Source organism: Mauremys reevesii, linkage group 16 (assembly GCF_016161935.1).
Source record: "Mauremys reevesii isolate NIE-2019 linkage group 16, ASM1616193v1, whole genome shotgun sequence".
NCBI classification, from domain to species: domain Eukaryota; kingdom Metazoa; phylum Chordata; order Testudines; family Geoemydidae; genus Mauremys; species Mauremys reevesii.
Genome location: NC_052638.1, coordinates 16,092,705 through 16,111,551, shown reverse-complemented (window position 1 = coordinate 16,111,551; position 18,847 = coordinate 16,092,705). Strand labels below are relative to the sequence as shown.

At 41.2% G+C, this 18,847-nt stretch overlaps 1 protein-coding gene across 6 annotated transcripts in view; it reads right to left on the bottom strand.

Moving 5' to 3' along the window:
• The window catches only part of TOX3 (TOX high mobility group box family member 3), a 452,205-nt gene that overhangs the window by 299,498 nt on the left and 133,860 nt on the right, over positions 1 to 18,847 (bottom strand). For all 6 annotated transcript variants that reach the window (XM_039502927.1, XM_039502925.1, XM_039502928.1 and 3 more), the window contains one exon: positions 2,349 to 2,487. The gene's annotated coding sequence lies outside the window, so the exon portion shown is untranslated. The remainder of the gene's footprint in view (positions 1 to 2,348; positions 2,488 to 18,847) is intronic.

The following is an 18,847-nucleotide window of genomic DNA, read 5'->3' as shown; positions in this document are numbered from 1 at the left end:
AAGCCACTGTTCTTTTTCAAATGAGGATCAGCAACACTACTACTAAAATTGCTTTACTCAGTCCAAAGAAGTACAGGACCAGAGACACATGGGGCATATGTTGCCTCTCACTCAAATTGAGTAAGACTGTTCACAGAGTGCGGTGACATCTAGGAATTGATTTTTGTGGTTGTTATGCAATGCTTTTTATTAAAAGTAATATACTAGATCATGGGTTACTCTTAGTTCTATTTCTGAATGGCTAGCATACTGCAGATACCTTCCTTCATTTAACTAAGGACGGGTATACCATGTACATCAGTATTATTTCAACTATACTGTTTTGATTCTTCTTTCCCTTTAATCATTATGAGATGGACCCTACAGACCTTACTTAGTTTTGCTCTGGAAGTAAAGTCAATCCACTCAAGTCAATGTGATGTTTCATTGAGGAAATTCCGCAGGGTTGCCCTGTGTTTCTAAATAAGCATTTGTAGTTTAGAAACAATCTGATTATTCTTCTGGCTTTAGGTAATTAAGTAGATAACTGACAAATATTAAAACTACTATCAGTTGAGTGTACTCTTGGAATATTCATGGAAAATGCTATACTTCCATAATTTGTGAAATTATAACAGGATTTACTTTGAAAGTTAGCTCTGTATCTAGTTACCTATATGGACAACTCCCCACTCTCTGCCATGTACACACAAAATCATTGTAGTGTCTGAGCACTGTGCAATATTACTATTATTCCCTATCTTTCATACAAATATTAATGATTAATCCTAACCCCACCTCTGTAAATTAGGGAAGTATTATGCCCATTTTATCCTCAGTCTAGCATCTAAATTACAAGACAGTCCTTCCCCCTCTTATCACCAAATAACCTGGTCCTCTACATTCTCCTGTACACCTTCTGGTACACTATATCTCTTACACATACATGTGGTTATTGTTTCACAGAGAAGGAATCATATGCTGGAGGCAAATTATACACATTTTCAGACAATTATTGCACCTATTAATGCTAATTTGTACTTTAGAATTTTTTTCCTAAGAACGGGATTTGAGACCTTAATTAATATATCACAGTTCATAAGGATCCGATGAAACAAGAGATGGTGCTTACAGTACATCAATCTAATAACCAGTCTTGATGGCAGGTTGTGCTTGCATGCTGGCTCAGCATTAGAATTTCAAGTGCCACACAAAAAAGAAATTTGCATTCTTAAGTATTCTGTTTAAATGTGTGACTATAATCAGCACACAGCCACATTGAATACAAAAGAAAACACTGGAAAATGAAGCTTTTGCTCTTCAAGCTTTTAACAAATCTATTTAAAAGTGGTTTCTGCTGCCTCAAAGATTGCTGTTCTAGATTAAAATGCACAGTTTCAACATGCACCATGAGGAGTCACCAACTTTCCTTCTTGAATTCTGTAGAGATCACAGAATTTAAGCCCACCTAGTCCTTGAGCTGGGATATAAAAGGTTTCAAAGGATTAAAAAAATACCTCTTCAGGATCTGCAGAAAATGCAGTCTTTGCTGCTATAATATAGCCATGAATATGGCCTCATGAGAATTGTTTCTACCCATTTTCAGTCATGTAAACATGTGTCAATTCTTCAGACCTGTGGGAGAAAAACAAGCTGTTTCTCCCACTTCAACTGCTGTTCAGAGAGATGCTGCTTTGCCTTCAGAGCTTTGCTGTTGCTGCTTTCAGCAAGCTTGTGCTCCATTGTTAGAGCCTGTCTTTTCATAGGCCTCTAGGGAATGAAAGGATGGTGCAGATGGTAAACAAACCTGCTTTATGGTCTTTGAGCTTATATTGAGAAATTCAGATTCACTTCTGACTCTGGAATGCCACTGAATAAAAAAAGATTAGCCATATTTATTACCAAGTTGATCCTCAGCTTTATATTATCTCCCACCACTGCTTTGTCTGGTAGAGGTTTTTTTCTCAGATCTCACAGAGTTCACTGATAAGCTTTAAAAATCCATCGGCATATTGTGAATTACATCAAGATATTTGATTTTGTTTATAATGATAGGTCCAGGTCCTCAGTTAGAGTAAACCAACACAGCTCCATTCACTTCAGTGGAGCTACACCCGTTTACACCAGCTGAGGATCTGTCCCACATATGCACTATTCATATCAACAATTCATCAACTGAACAACTCCTGTTCAGAATCTGCATGGCATTCTAAACCATGCAGGTGGTTGTCTTGGTTCAGTGTATCCTACAGCTAGTTTGTAGCCTGAGAACAGCATCTTTCAAGGCTGTGTACTCCAGCTGAGGAACTGTCTCAGTTCACATTTCAGATAAGATTTTTTTTCCAAGTCAGTGTGAGAAGACAACATACCTTTGGAGTTTGGATTCTACTGGGAACAGCAACAATATCTCTGCAGGTCAGAAGAAGAACTCCTCCAAAGACTGTTACTCAGATTCCTCCAGTTTGGGGGTGGGGGGCACAGGGAGGAGGTGTCAACAAAACATGGATTCTGTGAAGAAATGAGAGATGGATGAATAGTGCAAAAATCACTAATATTAGTTTAAATTATTAAACAAATTCACTTAGACTGTGTTCACATTCCTTTAGGGTTTACCCTCCCTTTATATGCTAGTACGCATGTTTACTTGCATGAGTGCTAGTTAAATAACCAGTTTTAAGTGAATCTTGCAATATACTGTACTCAGAAAACAAAATTTCAAATGTGTAGTAGCGAGTATTCTTAGCAAGAAACTGATTCAAAGAGTGTGCGGAAACACGCTAACCATGTGACCTCATATCCAGAGAAAACATTTAATTTTCCGAATATTCAGTACTCGGAGTTAACGGCACACAAACAGACCAAAAATTATTCACTGAAGGTCAAACCTACCCCATTCAGAGGCCAGCAGAAGGCATATGCACCACTTCATACTGGCTGAAGGGTCAGATAGCAAAACCTTTAGCTACAGTGAATAGTCCCACTGAAGACAACAGAACTACTTATGGAGTAAGATACTAATTATGAGTAAGGATATCAAAATCTGGCTTCAAGTGGGTCTCAAGGACCTTGTAATGGCCTTATGAACAGGGATGGGTTTTACCCTCAAGTAGTTTGGCAAATAATTTTGAATAATGAATAAATTTCATTATGTGTCCAAAACAGGAAATAAAGCACAATGCAAATTCGTTATTAATTATCCAACTCCACAAGAAATGGAGGAGCTGGACAACATTTGATGCTACACAAATCAATAATCGTACTAACTAGTCCAATATCCAAACTGCAGTACACTAATGTACTATAGGATATTTTACTTCTACAATTAAAATCTTGGCATGCGTAACAGTAACATGGATCTTTCTAAAAAGAGTTCTTGTCTTTTTGCTCATTAGAGCAAGTGCTGATATTGTCTTCATGACTCATCTGCTTTTTGCTGTTTTGGGCACAAGTTTGTCTTTATGATTCAGGTTAAGGATCCAGGGAGTTAATGCTGAGGGTTTAGCACATCATAAACTTCTAACAAACGAGCACTGAAAATGGCATAAAAAGGTTTCTAGCTGATCTCTTCAGGTGTCAGTAATTTCATGAGTATGATCTACTCTCTAGGGAATTTTAAAGACATGTTATTGTTTCAGTTTATTATTTGTTTTTTAGATATTTTTGTTTCTAATTAAAAAATCAGCAGCCTTACTTTGGATGTATACAGAGAAATTTCGAACAGCGATAACAAACCACATCCAGATTTTTCAGGCTCCTCCATAATATAAATACTTTTTCCTGCCCCAGAGAACTGTTATCCAGTTCATAAGTGAATGGCGCAAAAGTCACACTTTGTGGCAAGACAGAGGCATTTAATTTTCTTAATCCTATTAATTCCTGTGTGTTTTTATCATTCTTGTACTACCCATTTCTCAAGAAAGTTAAAAAAGTAATAAATTTGTTCATTCATTCATGTATTCCTATTTGCACTAGACTAATACCATGGAAGATTGACAAGTGGAGTTGAAAAGTGGGGCATACAGTTATCCCTCCACTTTTATGTCATATGTGTTGTTATATTACATACTGTTATGCTGCAATACTTAGACACCATGAGACAAGGTAAGGAAGTTACACTAGGGAAGTCAGCATTGTCTTTTTTGTGGGTTTGTTGCCGTCATGTTTTCTTTTGACTTGGAGATATTCCTTGATTATGATTTGTCATTTTATAATCCCAATAAAACATTTCACTTAGTACAATTGCTACACCATAGTCTGATAACACGTATCTCGAAATTGTTCTGCTTTGCATAATGGCTGACATAAGAAAGCCCAAGGTATCTGCTATTTTACAATACCACATGCCTTCTTTTGCTTTGTTGTTTACTCCTTACTCCTGTTACCACACCGTGGCAGATTCAGGTATTGCAGCTTTCCTCACCAGCTGAGTTGCTTTAAAGCAACATTACCAAACACAAACCAAAGCTGAAGAAACTCGTGTAAAAATTCAAACGTTATAGCACTTAAAAAGTTACATGTTCAGCTTGCCTAGGGTAACCATATTTCCAAAAGGGAAAACAGGACACCATGTGGGGTTAGCCTGAGCTCCCTTCTACCCGCAAGAACTGGCCCCAGCCACTCACACAAGGCGCCCCCCCCCCAAATGCAGGGCTAGTGTTGCTGCTTATCTGAGCCCAGCCTACCCCTTGTCCTAGTCCTGCCCCCCCCCCGCCCGCATAGCCATTTGCTCCCGTCTGCACATTCCTCCACACCCCACTTTTTTGACAAAAAGTGAGCATTTGCCTCATTTTCTCTTGCCAACTCGATCAGTTAGTAAGAGCAAATGGGACAAATGCCCACTTTTGCCAAAAAAAGGTCGGGATGGGTGGGACAGGGCTTAAAAACAGGACTGTCCTGGCCAAAACGGGACGTATGGTCACCTTAAGCTTGCCTAACCCATCAACCGGACAACAGGGGCTGATTGTTCACCTACTGACCAAGTCAGAGGAAAGCGAGTGTACAAAGGAGGTAAAGAATGTTTCTTTAACAGTCGTTTGAAAGGTGACAATGCAAACTGTGAACATTTAGAACACAATCAACTCAACTAAACTACAAATCCGCCTGATAGCTCTTATCGTTCTCTATAGTGTTTTATTTTCAGTTGAAGATGTAAAAACTTATAAGGAATATTAATTTCAAGCAGCACGTATCAAAGGCCAGGCACAATAAGACACATTCATAAGAGACAGAACGGGACAGCTCATCTTTACAAGTTATTGAAAGGACACTCCCCAGCAACCTGTACCAAAATGATGATATACATAAGCTAATGTACAGACTCTCAAGCCAGGATAGGAAAACAGTCAGAACTACAAGTTTCTTCACATCCTTTTTTTCGAGGCTTGATTTATTCCCACACACTCAAAACCAAAGCAAATCAACTCAAATGACTTGACAACAATCATTCAAGGCCTTTCCAGATCCAGCCAGCTGGGAGCGGAGGGGATGCTCCCTTCCTGTAAGGTAGCCTCTTTTATATCACCCTTCCCTTTCTGCCCAGATTGGCCGGGTGATAGACAGGAACCTATATACCTAATATGAAAAATGCTCACGTGTATGGTTCAATGGTGAATTAGCCTCACAGCTAGAGCTGCCCAGGAATTTTTCAAGAAAATGATATTGTGGTCAGAAAATGCTTATTTGTTGAAACCAAAACTTGGTGTGTGAAAGGATCGGTTTCAACAAAACTTTTGTGGGGAAGTGTTTTCATGTCAAAACCAGAGAGAAAACACAATCACTGCAGCTAACAGCCTAGCGGATAGGGCACTCCCCTGGGCTGTAGGATCCTGGCTCAAGTCCCCGCTTTATCGGATGTAGAGCTATATTCTGGGGTTGTTCTCTCTCGTTTTTCATTAACAATTTTAAAAGGTCTTGGTTTCATCCCAGTGCAGAATGGTGAAAATGGCCTAACATTCACCACAAATGGCGATATGCTGTATTATCATCATCAAACATGTATTTTGCAGTAGAGCCCAGAAACTTTAATCAGGACTGGAGCCCCAGCATGCTGAGCTCTCTGTACAAAATTGCAAGAAACAATCCCTCACCAAGGAGCTTCCAATGTAACACATTGTTCTACTAATATTTGGGCAAAATAATTTGTCCTCATTCAGGCTTCCAGAGAATCCACTGTCCGAAAGGAAGAGGCAGATCTATTTTCATTCCCATATGGGACTTGGGACTTCTGAGGCTAAAGGCTTGGCAGCAGACCAATTATCCCTGTCTTTTCTGCAGAGCAGAAGGTTCTTGTTCTTTACTGTGTCCAGTAGTGTAAGTCTCCTGCCAACGTTAGTGTTTTCCTCATCTTTCACCAGTTCACTTGGCGAACAGATACAGGTACCATAGTTATGCTATTAACTGCCTTGTCCAGTTTCATGGGTTACCAAACTAGCGGCTACAAACAAGCCCAGGGAGCCCCAAGTAGGCCATGGGAGGGGAGTGTGAATATCCCCTTCCCTTTCTGAATAGTTAGATGAAAGAAGGGCCCAGGAACGTTCTTCTGTTGTAACATGGGGTCCCTGTTCTGGAAAGGTTGAGAACTCTGGTACGTCTGGTAGAATAGATTAGGCATAAAACAAGCATTATTCATCCCATTTTTGGAACTTGGCACAGGTGCATGGTGACCATATTTTCAGAATAAAGTGAGACTTCTGGGGATCACAAAACAGTCCAAAAATGTCAACAGTACACTTAAAGTTTCTTTAAATATTTTACATTAGGATATATTATTTAAAATTCTCTGAATTTTTATCAGAGTAATGTCACTTTACATAATCGTATTACAAATATAGTAGTGACATCACTGAAAAGCCTTTTAAAGTGCAATTTTCTCATATCACTGAGCAACACCATGAATTAGTTTTTGCTCATCTTACCCTTTTCAACTAATGTTGATTTCACAGTGTGAGACCAGTGACATCAATCTTACTGCCTGCATTAACAAAACAAAGTCTAAGTAGGGTTTCATTAGCCAGTTGTTTTTTCTAGATTATTCTATTCATCTGTTCTTCTTCTCTATGGTACTTTGAAATTTGTCACATGATTGCTTTGAAAACTCATGCCCTTGTTAAATCTTCAGGCAAAGAAATGTATCTTACTCTGTGCTCTTATTGTGCCAAGGACCAGGGGAACCGGGCCTGATTGAAGTTTGTGGGAGCTACTGCATTACAAATGTAATGATCGCATCCTTGTTCCTCCAGCAATGAACTGAACTGAGGGTTAGACATGTGCAGGAAGGTGACAGAAGTGATGCACTGGGTTTCTTGGTGACGGAAGCTGCAAATTTACCTATTCTAGTACAATTCAAAACAACTCAAGCACAGCAGCTTGCTCTGGCTTGCCTGACAAAACTTCCTCCAAGCATGTGGGTGGGGGCAGATACCGAAACATGAGGTGGAATGGGAAAAGGAAAAAAGCAGGTATCACATTGGCCACAGAATACTTTACATGTAAGGACACTGCCCACCAGCAAATAATGTTAAGGGCAAGTTTAGAACCAAATCTGGCCCTCAGTTACCTCTCTGTTCACCTCCTGACTTCACCAGGTTTCATGGGTGTAAAAGGTGGCAGAATATTGCCCCAAGACCGCAAACCATTAGATTTATTAGTAGGCCATAGCCCCACCATTTATATTACATATAATAATAAGAGGGATTTTATGGTAAAAGTACTGTTTAAAATGCTTTCATTGCATTAGGAAGATGAAGATATTCCTCTAACAAATTTCGTGGTTCTGCTGGTTCAGTTCCTTTATCGATGTGCCCCTGGAGACTATTCTTTTGTGCACAATAGCTAACTGTCCAGTAAAGCTTATCACGTCTCTCGTAATGCATGGTGTTCTATTTATGATGTGTTTTTCCCTCTTAGTTAACCTTTGAAGTTCTCTCACAGAGACAGAATCTTTTTCACAATGGTGTCCTGGCCAAGATGTCCAGCATTGACTTCTTTCATTTAGCCTGAGCAATGGGATACTCTTTTATAAGTACAATGGTAAGATTTTCATTGTGCTGTCACTGGCTTTTGTTTTATATTAATCTCCATGTCTTCAATTATGTCTTTAATTTAGAGAGCTAGTACTCTCTGAAAAGCACAATGGCTGACTGCTCAGTGGACTGTCTCCTATCAGTCCTTGATTGCCTTGTGCCTTTTATTCATCACAGCTTCAATTTAGTCTTTGTACAATGTGACCACAGCCCAAAGGTGAACAAAAGGAGGAACATGAGACTAGTTTTGGTTAACAATTAAAAATATGACTTTGTTCTTAGAGGTGTGTTTACATTTTAAAAGACTTTACCCAGCAAAAATCATAACATTTGGAAGGGCGGTAGAGAAGAAGAGACATGTAGCCAACTAAGATCTTTTGAAAACAGGGATTTCTTTTTTCTCATGCTGCTGGAGCTGCTGTTACTTTGTAACCATTCATCTTTCAGTCTTTTCCCTTTAAAATTTTGCTTTGCCTTTGTTAGCTGAGCAGACGGGAGTTCACTGGATGTCACTGGTTTTTAACTCTTCCAATATAGTTTAAAAACATAGAGCCAGATTGTGGCTACCAGTTATATATGCAGAAGAGACAAGCAGGGGAGTCCGTCCCTCCACCCCAGTGCAACCCTGGGGAAAGACCGGCCACAGTCCCGGCCTTTGTACTCACTGTGCACAAGCGTCAGGAGAATATAGCACCAGTGATACCAGAAACACAAAAGAGTGTAGGGTTATGTCCACATTCACTTTCTTTATTGGTCAGCACTGCATCTTATTAACTGTAAGTAGTTAATGTGTTCGCTTCTGTGGAAATCACTAGTAGTGAGTTAAAAAGCTAAAATAATTGGGAAAGTTCAGACAATAATTCTCATTAGCATATTAAGAGAGGATAGATATGCAATACATCTTTGGGAAAATAATTTTCCATAGATTTGCAGCAAGGTCCCAACGTATAAATCATTCCAAAATCAACATTTTCTAATCAACACGGTTACTAGCAGTGGTGCAAGGGGAAGTCATGGTAATCTAAGGTATAGAAGCTGAACAAATATTACCAAAAATATTCTCCAGTGCGCCTTCAAATAAAAATAGAAAGAGAATCTGGGGTTACAGTATTTGCAATTGAAACCCTTCTTATTTGTTTTCTGTGATCATTCCTCTGAGCAAATTTTTATTCCAAAGCATGTCAGCAGGAAGTAGAAGTTCACAGACCCTACTGTTAATGAAAATTTATCAGGGAGCATGACTACTGGACTCTGGTGATCACCACTACTAGTCTAAGGTCTAGCTGGTGATTCAAACGATCAGCAACACACTTGTGGAAGGGAATAAGAGTTCCCATGGCACCTGTACACAGGCTATCTGAACTTGAAGTTCATCTGTGCATGTTTAAGCAGGGATTCTTACTCTTCCAGAACCAGTGTGGAGGGAAGAAGGCAGGGTGGGTTGGGAGGAGGGGAAGAAGATAGTAGTAATTTACTGAAGATAAAGACAGCAGTGAATTAGTACCATCCAGAGCAAGGAGGAAGCAGGGAGGAATTGTCACTTAATCACAATGGCTGCTTGGGTTATTTGATGTGGCAGAATTTATGTTCTTTTCCATGCTCTGGGTAATGTCAAAATCTAGCTCTCTGAGTAGTATAACTAACTAACACCCTCTTACCTCAGATAGATGTGAGCATGAACTCAGGTGAACAGCGGTACATAGATATTGGTTAATGCTGGTGTCCTTAACAACACTACAAACGCTAGAGGCAAGAGTTGTGGGTGCTCCAATTAGTGGAGGCACAGAGGCATGTGACAGTGGGTTCACCCAGGAATTACACTCACATGCAGGGAAACATAAAATAAACACACTCTGGAGAGGGAGTAAGTGGGTAAATTCAATATAGTTACAATAAACAGAGTTAAACAACAATGAAACAAGCCACACACTGAAATACATTCAGAAGTGTTCATCAAATAATTTCAAACAAAAAATTAGTAACAATCAAAGTCAATTTGCAGAGAATTCGCACACATACAAAAGAGCTAAATTCATGGAATAAGTCACCTGCTATCAATAGCTGCCCTGTTGTTGGAGTAACTATTGGCTGACTTTTGAAAACCAGCCACTGTGTAACTTCTTGGATGTCCTTGAATTGTTACTGCAAATTCCATTAGTAGTTGAAGGCTGTGCAATATGCTAGAGAAATTATCTTTCCATTGGATGTGCACAAAGATCATAGATTTTTAGATACAACTTCAAAACAACAATCTGAGCTCCTTAATACAATCCTATTCGTTTAGATTAAATTAATTTAAAGAAGAATGCTCATATTTTGACATATTGAAAGGGTGCAACTCTATTTTATATTATTTTAAAGAGAACTTTCATCTAGCCACTATGTTTTTTTTCCAGAGATGAGATGTTGTTCTTTGGGTACAACACCAAAGACAAAGAAAAGTGGGGTACAAAACATCTCTTCTGCACTCTTATGTGACCATTAGCCTTCTAATGGCTCCTCCATGTGCAAACACAAATTGGTTTTGTAAATCATCCAGGACGCTCGCTTGTGACTTGGTTGCTGCAAACATGGTTGAGCTGCCCATGGCACAGCTTCATACCACCAAACAAACAAAAACATGGTTTGTGCAAACATCACACACACCCCTACACAAAAACATAATTCAAAACAAAAATAACTCTACAATTTTACAAACATATTAATACAGAAACTACCCATGAGACGTTTAGCCACATTACTCAGTCCAAGGAAACAAAGATTAATGTTTTCCCCGTAATTATGAAAATCACATTAATAATACTTACTAATAATTCAGTCACATTACTTGCTCAAACTTTTGGAAATATATCAAAATCTGATATTGTTCAAGACTTTACATGAGGGCCCAGGTTGATTGTATAAGACCTGAGCACAATAGCATTTAAAAAAAAAAAATCTCTGTCCAAATAGGTCTTCCTTTACATTGAAAGCATTAAAACAATGGAGAATCAAATGAAATGTAGGAACCTTGGGATAAACAGGATTCAAGAAGGGACTGTTAATTTGGAGACAATCATTGGAATATGGATTCTAATTGGACAATTTCTTGTGAGACTTATGTTTATGGCACACAAGAAGATAGATAAAAAGACTTTATTTCCAGTCTGAATGTATCTAGCTTCAATTTCCAGCCATTAGCTCATGTTATACCTTTCTCTACTAGATCAAAGAACCCATTATAAATATTTGTTCCCCACGTAGGTACTTATAGACTGTAATCAGGTCATCCCTTAAGACTCTCTTTATTAAGCTAAATAGCAGGAGAAGCGGTTATATTATCTCTGTATATGGCACTGTGCAACCAGTACTGTAATTCTGTGTCCGGTTGTGGACAATTGGAGAAGGATGTTGAAAAATTGAACAAGATTCAGAGAAGAGCCACAAGAACAATTGAACGATTAGGAAACATGCCTTATAGACTCAAGGAGCTAAATTAATTTAGCTTAACAAAACAGAAGTCATGGCAGTGGTGGGCAACCTGCAGCCCATCAGGGTAATCCTCTAGTGGGCCGCAAGACAGTTTATTTACATTGACCATCCATAGGAACAGCCACCCGCAGCTCCCAGTGGCCGTGGTTCACCGTTCCCAGCCAATGAGAGTTGCAGGAAGTGGCGCAGGCCACAGGGACATGCCGGCCGCCATTTCCCGCAGCCCCCACCACTGCTTTGATATTAGCAGGCTCCAGCACCATCTAGCTAACACTCATCAACACAGATACTCAATAAGTACACCTCTACTTCGATATAACGTGAACTGATATAACACAAATTTGGATATAACGCGGTAAAGCAGTGCTCCGGGGGAGGGCAGGGCTGTGCACTCCGGCGGATCAAAGCAAGTTCGATATCAAGTGGTTTCACCTATAACACGGTAAGATTTTTTGGCTCCTGAGGACAGCGTTATATCAGGGTAGAGGTGTATAAGATGTGTCAAGAGCAAAAGTGTTGTAAAGCACCCATGTGTGGCTTTGAACCTGTCAGAATTAATTTATGGTGGGTAAAATGCAGAGTAGTATCACAGTAATGCTGCATGTATTCTCAAATAGATCTTAAAATATCAAAGAGTAAAGAGAACTAATGAAGAAACCAGACAGAACAATATTTAATACAGTTACTGGCTGTGCCATCTGATGTAATTGTTAGAGAATATAACAAATGGGCATGTTCCCCAAGTTAACTGGTGAAAATGAATATCTGTGATTAAACTTGCTTAGCAAGTGACAGCGAAAAGGAAATTATTATTATTATTATACACAAATCATCCTTAAACACTAGAACTTAATAAATGGGCAAAAAATAAACAATGGGTAAAACTGTTTGCTAAATCAGAATGCATGCAGTGTTTCTATAGGGCTACACTGGAGATCTTTTGGAAGACTTAATTACGTTTTTGAAATGCTACCATTTCATTATTGCCCAGTGGTATTATTATAAGAAAATAGCCATTATTGTGTGTAAAGGGATAGTGTGTGTATATATATATATGTTCTTATATATCCCCCAATAAAATCCTTCCACTTTGAATATATCGCCAACCACAGCTCACCCACCAAAGTCTTCTACATCACACCCAAACACAACCGAAACTCCAACCCCATACTCTTCTGTGTAAAAAGAAAATATTTTAGACTTTACCAGTACATATGTAGCTATAATTTATATAATCCAGCTGTGACTGGAGTTAAGGCTGTGTATTTTAGTGTGAGCTGGTTACATGTTGACTGGTTATATGTTGGCTGTGCAAGGAGGTGAGGGGTCTAGGGGAGCATATTTGCATGGTGTGATGTCTGGTTGTTAAGGCATGTGAATTAAGGTTGGCTTACATGGTGATTTCTTTGATTTTTTTTAATTAATTATTTTTGGGGAATATGATCTTGAGCAGCCTTAATAAACAAAGTCATTTTGGGGGCGGGGGACTATATACTGCTGTCACTTACTGCATATAATAAAAACTTCAGATTTTGCTGATTCTGAGGGCTTATTAATATGAATTGGACACAACCAGAGCAGGGAGGCCTTTGGAAGCCTTCAGGGGTGGCTCCTAGATTGACAGGAGGATGAAAGGGAAAGTTCTGTGCAGTTGAATAGCAGGAGATTAGTCCAGGATGCAGAGGTGCTCTCATACAGGGTCTTGCTCTTGGGCAGGCCTGGCTGTCAAGGGCCTTGGATAATGTTATTCATGAAGAACAATCTCCCAGTCTTTCCTTCCCTTTTCATCACAAACCTCCTTTCCTCTGCTTGTTCTTCTAGTGCCTGGGTCCAATGCTCATTGAAGTCAATGGAAGTTTTTCCATTTATTTCCAAGGTGAAGTGTATAGGATTTGGGCAATAGCCATTAAAATAGTTGGCGAGTTCTCTAGTGGTGCTCGCTGTGTTCCGTGTTTTAGAAGCTGACTGAAACCAGTCAGAGCTAGGCCTGCTGTGCTTGTGAATATTTAGTAAATCCCGTTATTTGGGTCCACTGTGACTATGGGGTTTCTTAGTATTGTAGGGCATTGAATCAAGCTCTTGACCCTATAACCCATAGTCAGTAGGGTTGTTTAGCATCTCTCCTCTCATCCTGACTCTCAAATGACAGCAGACTTCTAACTATCCCAGTAGCTGAGCATGCAGCTAGAACCCAATGTTTCCAGGCAATGGGGTACACAAAGAAAGGGGCAGAAGTTTCAAAATTCCCAAATTACCCCAATTTCATAAATTCCTAGATTATAAATCCAGAAGAGACCATTATGACCATCTAGTCTGACCTTCTGTGTAACACAGGCCATAGAACCTACCTGAATTCATTCCTCTTTGAACATGAGCATATCTTTTAGAAAAACAATCTTAATTTAAAAGTTGCCAGTGACGGAGAATCCACCACAACCCTTGAAAAGTTGTCCCAATAATTAATTACTTTCACCATTAAAAAATTATCTTATTTCCAGTCTGAATTTGTCTATCTTCAACTTCCAGCCATTGGATCATGTTATACCTTTCTCTGCTAGGGGGAAGAGCCCAATATAAATATTTGTAGGTATTTATCAAGTCACCCCATAACTCAGTGGTAGGCAACCTGCCCATCAGGGTAATCCACTGACCGTGCATAGGCATGGCCACCCGCAGCTCCCAGTGGCTGCAATTCACTGTTCCCGGCCAATGGGAGCTGTGGGAAATAGTTAATAATAATTGGAGATATACCAATCTCCTAGAACTGGAAGGGAGCTTGAAAGGTCATCAAGTCCAGCCTCTGCCTTCACTAGCAGGACCAATTTTTGCCCCAGATCCCTAAGTGGCCTCCTCAAGGATTGAACTCACAACCCTGGGTTTAGCAGGCCAATGCTCAAACCACTGAGCTATCCCTCCCCAATGGCGACCAGCATGTCCCTGCAGCCCACGCCGCTTCCCGCAGCTCCCACTGGCCGGGAACAGTGAACCGCGGCCACTGGGAGCTGCGGGTGGCCGTGGCTGCGGATGGTCAATGTAAACAAACTGTTTCGCAGCCTGCCAGTGGATTACCCTGACGCGCTGTGTATGGCCTGCGGGCTGCAGATTGCCCACCACTGTGGTGCTGTACCAATGTGGTGGTTTGGAGTGCAGTTCCTACTGTTGATTAAAACTTATTTGTTGCTGTTGCCCAAGCCTAATTAGTGAATGAAACAGACTGGCATGACCCACTGTTAGCAAGTGTTGGAACCTTGCATAAGGCTAGTAACTGAGGGCTTGTCTACATGGCAAATTAGGTGCAGCAATTGGCGTACATATCTACAGCACACCAATATGCTGTGCATTAAGTGGCAGTGTGGACTCTGCTATTGCACACTGAAAGCTCCATAGTGCGCTTTGGTATACTGCAGTTTGAAATAGTAGGCGATCAAAGCACATTATGAACGTTTAGTGCACAGCAGCAGTGTCCATCTCGCAACTTAGTGCACAGCTAGTCTAGAGTACCATAGATTTACACCATGACTTGCCTTTCACTAAGTGGCTGCACAGACACACCCACATTGTGGTAAGTGCATTACCCCAGCCTAGATATAAAGGAGGTGGAAGTGGCTGTCCAGCTTGAGAGCACTAGGGTAGAAGAGGTCCTGTTGGGGAACCCTACAGATAAGGTTTTAGATGAAGTCGATGTTGCGTTATTGTTCATGAGCTACCAATTAAGCCAAAGAGAGGATTTTATACACTAACTCAGGGACAGCATGCTTCAAGTATTTGCTGAGAATCATGTGCTATATTCTCTAAGTTCTAATGTAAATGACCATGGGATGGTCTTCCAAGAAGAAGGATTGCTAGGCAGAAACGGGCTCCAATTCACGAAGAGAGGGAAGAGCATCTTTGCAAGCAGGCTGGCTAACCTAGTGAGGAGGGCTTTAAACTAGGTTCACCGGGGGAAGGAGACCAAAGCCCCGAGGTAAGTGGGGAAGTGGGATATCGGGAGAAAGCACAAGTAGGTGAGTGCAAGAGGGGAGGGCTCCTGCCCCATACTGGGACAGCAGGACGATCAGGGAGTTATCTTACGTGCCTATACTCAAATGCAAGAAGCCTGGGGAACAAGCAGGGAGAACTAGAAGTCCTGGCACAGTCAAGGAATTATGATGTAATTGGAATAACAGAGACTTGGTGGGATAACTCACATGATTGGAGTACTGTCATGGATGGATATAAACTGTTCAGGAAGGATAGGCAGGGCAGAAAAGGTGGGGGAGTTGCGTTGTATGTAAGAGAGCAGTATGACTGCTCAGAGCTCCAGTATGAAACTGCAGAAAAACCTGAGAGTCTCTGGATTAAATTTAGAAGTATGAACAACAGGGGTAATGTCGTGGTGGGAGTCTGCTACAGACCACCAGACCAGGGGGATGAGGTGGACGAGGCTTTCTTCCGGCAACTAACAGAAGTTGCTAGATCACAGGCCCTGGTTCTCATGGGTGACTTTAATCACCCAAATATCTGCTGGGAGAGCAATACAGCAGTGCACAGACAATCCAGGAAGTTTCTGGAAAATGTAGGAGACAATTTCCTGGTGCAAGTGCTGGAGGAACCAACTAGGAGAAAAGCTCTTCTTGACCTGCTGCTCACAAACAGAGAAGAAATAGTAGAGGAAGCAATAGTGGATGGGAACCTGGGAGGCAGTGACCATGAGATGGTCAAGTTCAGGATCCTGACACAAGGAAGAAAGGAAAGCAGAAGAACAGAGACCCTGGACTTCAGAAAAGCAGACTTCGACTCCCTCAGGGAACTGATGGGCAAGGTCCCCTGGGAGAATAACATGACGGGGAAAGGAGTCGAGGAAAGCTGGCTGTATTTTAAAGAATCCTTATTGAGGTTGCAGGAACAAACCATCCCGATGAGTAGGAAGAAAAGTAAATATGGCAGACGACCAGCTTGGCTTAACAGTGAAATCCTTGCTCGTCTTAAACACAAAAAAACAGCTTACAAGAAGTGGAAGACTGGACAAATAACCAGGGAGGAGTATAAAAGTATTGTTCAGGCATGCGGGAGTGAAATTAGGAAGGCCAAATCACACTTGGAGTTGCAGCTAGCCGGAGATGTTAGGAGTAACAAGAAGGGTTTTTTCAGGTATGTTAGCAACAAGAAGAAAGTCAAGGAAAGTGTGGGCCCCTTGCTGAATGAAGGAGGGAGGGAACCTAGTGACAGAGGATGTGGAGAAAGCTAGTGTACTCAATGCTTTTTTTGCCTCTGTCTTCACAGACAAGGTCAGCTCCCAGACAGCTGCACTCTGCAGCACGGTATGGGGAGGAGATGACCAGCTCTCTGTGGAGAAAGAAGTAGTTCGGGACTATTTAGAAAAGCTGGATGAGCACAAGTTCATGGGGCCGGATGCGCTGCATCCGAGGGTGCTAAAGGAGTTGGCCGATGAGATTGCAGAGCCATTGGCGATTATCTTTGAAAAATCATGGCGATCGGGGGAGGTCCTGGATGATTGGAAAAAAGCTAATGTAGTGCCCATCTTTAAAAAAGGGAAGAAAGAAGATCCAGGGAACTACAGGCCAGTCAGTCTCACCTCAGTCCCTGGAAAAATCATGGAACAGGTCCTGAAGGAATCAATTCTGAACCACTTAAAGGAGGGGAAAGTGATCAGGAACAGTCAGCATGGATTCACCAAGGGCAAATCATGCCTGACTAACCTAATTGCCTTCTATGATGAGATAACTGGCTCTGTGGATGAGGGGAAAGCAGTGGATGTGCTATTTCTGGATTTTAGCAAAGCTTTTGATACAGTCTCCCACAGTATTCTTGCCAGCAAGTTAAAGAAGTATGGGCTGGATGACTGGACGGTAAGGTGGATAAAAAACTGGCTAGATGGTCGGGCTCAACGGGTAGTGATCAATGGTTCCATGTCTAGTTGGCAGCCGGTATCAAGTGGAGTGCCCCAAGGGTCGGTTTTGTTCAATATCTTCATTAACGATCTGGAGGATGGTGTGGACTGCACCCTTAGCAAGTTTGCAGATGACACAAAACTGGGAGGAGTGGTTGATACGCTGGAGGGTAGGGATAGGATACAGAGGGACCTAGACAAATTAGAGGATTGGGCCAAAAGAAATATGATGAGGTTCAACAAGGACAAGTGCAGAGTCCTGCACTTAGGACGGAAGAATCCCATGCACTGCTACAGACTAGGGACCGAATGGCTGGGCAACAGTTCTGCAGAAAAGGACCTAGGGGTTACGGTGGATGAAAAGCTGAATATGAGTCAACAGTGTGCCCTTGTTGCCAAGAAGGCTAATGGCATTTTGGGTTGTATATGTAGGGGCATTTCCAGCAGATCGAGGGATGTGATCATTCCCCTCTATTCAGCACTGGTGAGGCCTCATTTGGAGTACTGTGTCCAGTTTTGGGCCCTACACTACAAGAAGGATGTGGATAAATTGGAGAGAGTCCAGCGGAAGGCAACAAAAATGATTAGGGGGCTGGGATTGTTTAGCCTGCAGAAGAGAAGAATGAGGGGGGATTTGATAGCTGCTTTCAACTACCTGAAAGGGGGTTCCAAAGGAGGATGGATCTAGACTGTTCTCAGTGGTAGAAGATGACAGAACAAGGTGTAATGGTCTCAAGTTGCATAGGGGGAGGTTTAGGTTGGACATTAGGAAAAACTTTTTCACTAGTAGGGTGGTGAAGAACTGGAATGGGTTACCTAGGGAGGTGGTGGAATCTCCTTCCTTAGAGGTTTTTAAGGTCAGGCTTGACAAAGCCCTGGATGGGATGATTTAGTTGGGTTTGGTCCTGCTTTGAGCAGGGGGTTGGACTAGATGACCTCCTGAGGTCCCTTCCAACCCTGAGATTCTATGATTCTATGAAATGTAAATAATTATTGATTATTAGGAAAAGCACACTACCAAAAATATTTACCTAATAAGAAAAGGGCTGGCATGGGCGGGGAAAGGGGAGAGGGAGAAAGGCAGTTGAGCATAATAATAATATTGGGCTGACCTGTATTTTTAAAAAGGTATTCCCCTGTGTTGAGGGCAGTGCAGTCTCCCTACCTAAGTAGGATCTCCTGAAGGCACTGTGCTTCAGATAGCTCACAAGCATGTAGGAAAATACACTGTGACCTGCTACTCCATGACCAGTCAGCTCCTCCCTCTTTGCAGGTCAATGAAGGAGCCGCCAACAATCTAGCCCTTGCTCTTGCAATGTTTATACAATCGCTAATAAGAATTTTAGAGAAAAAATAGTATAAATTATAAAGCAAAACTATGTAAATACATTAAAAATGAACCTAACATATTTACTAGTATTTTGTACATTATTATTTGAACCATTAATAAGGACAATAGCAGAAAAGGCTATCTCTGTACTACACC